Genomic DNA, 2,137 nt, shown 5'->3' on the forward strand with positions numbered 1-2,137 from the left:
AGTATGTAGCTCTACCGGCATATTTACACTACACTGAGTGTCCGTTAGCCGATCTGGCTCTAGTCAGCACCAGGGTCTAAGTTTATCTGCCTATGGCATTGTATTCGGGTAGCTTTGGAGCCTGCCAATGAGAAGAGTGACTGTTTAATAATATTCTTCCGCCCTGGTGGGCTTTCCATGAATCTTTATCCTCCCTACTAAGATTTCCAGTACGATATTGCTCCTATTATGATGAAAACACTAAAGTTTATGATGGTCATTTCTGTGCATGTGGACCGGTAGACAGTGGGATTCTTTATCCACTGGGACCAGAGGGCCGGCTTACTGTAAGCCTGTATGTTTTTATTTTATGAAACACAGTTTGTCTGATTTCTTTGTTTATTCATCTGCTCTCGAGGTTAGACCTGATCATGACTTTCACATATTTAAAAGATCAAAATTAATTTCAGCAAACAGTTATGATCATTACGTCACGGTGACGAACTTAGGTCTATTTATTTACTTTGATCTGGATGGTGAACCATCACAGCTCACAATTAATAATATTTTAATTTCATCTTTGGATCATATGCATATTTGGAAATTTTTGCAAATGATTGCGTCAACTTCATAATCAAGTCCGTTATGAAGGGATGAAGGTACATCAAAGTTCAAACAACCACAATTATTGCTTGGGTTGTAGTTGAACAACCACAATTATTGCTTGGGTTGTAGTTTTCTATATTTCGCCAGAGCTCTTCTAAATTTCTGGCTAAATGAATATAGATTATAGAAGAATCAATAAAGATTCAGTGTGATTTCTCTCTGAAATCCATAATATAGAGAAACTTTAAAGAAACTTGCATTGTCTCCGAACAAATGAACAGGTAAGAGTAAATAGCAGTGTTGAAATTCAACCAACAAATCTTAACGATTTTGATTCAGTCTGTACTTAAGTTTTCAAGAAACAAACCTGAACAACTTTCGGCCTCTTGTATTGAACAACTTTGATTGATTTCTGCATTGGTATTTTCATTCAATAAAATAAAATTTATTCACGTAGATTCTCCATGAGGCTTCCATCCTTTCTCAAAACTACCTTTCTCTGTCAGACTGCATATTGTCTGTGAGTGCTTATTTTTTCAATATCAAGGTCTGTGTGTGCATCCGAAGAAATGTAATAAAAGGGTTGAGTTTGTTTAAAAATGAAAAATGTAACTCTCTTAAGACCACTTTTCCTTATTATTTGTTCAAAATTTATATATGTATATATTTAAAAGTTCTTTATTATTTTTTCAAAATTAGTAAATATGTATATATTATAAAATTACTGACCATCATCCTCGATGACTGTGGCATACTAGTACGTACCAATAGGCTATGGGCCTCTCATCCAATCCTTTTGTCTGGGTTGGGGAAACTTAAGTATATATATTGTCTCCCTGCTACTCCTGTTTGAAATCCCGATTGATTGAAACTCAACGAACAAACGCAAATTTGTGGGTTGATATTGCAGTCTCTGCTGATAGAGGGCCGAGGAAAATACAACTGCTCGGTAGAGAACAGTAAAACTTGGAATGCTACCAGCAGCCAATGTTCGCCCTACATTGAAACCTGGAAAGACATACCGCCTGCGGCTCGCCGGCGTAGCTTCTTTATCGGCCCTCAATTTTTTGATTGAGGTCAAATAACACATTCACAGATCCTAGATTGTTTAATCTTAACTAATGTCTAAATTGAAGATCTCACTATCACAAGCTAATCTCAAGTTATTGTGTTTTCAATTTCCGAATTTAATCCTGTACAAACTGGTCGGTCAGACATTAGCCGGCTGATTCTTACCTTTCTTGAAATGAAACGATGTTATCTGTGTTGTCCGGCATCGGCTGTTTTTTATTTTTCCTAAAACGAAATGATATTAACAGTGTAGTTGCCGCAGGAACAAATAGATTTAACAAAGATGCTTTTAATCAACGTTTCTATTGAATTATGCATTTAATTCAACAATGAATTTTATTATAAAATACAAGTTAGTAATATTAACTTTTTATATGCATTTAATTCAGCAATGAATTTTATTAAAATACAAGTTAGTAATATTAATTTTTTAAATAATAGGTTGACAGGATATTTATTACTCAATAACACTTGGAAATTT

The sequence above is a fragment of the Pinus tabuliformis genome, chromosome 2_1 (assembly GCF_031772625.1).
Source record: "Pinus tabuliformis cultivar Carrire ecotype Pingquan chromosome 2_1, CPIR1, whole genome shotgun sequence".
NCBI classification, from domain to species: Eukaryota; Viridiplantae; Streptophyta; class Pinopsida; order Pinales; family Pinaceae; genus Pinus; species Pinus tabuliformis.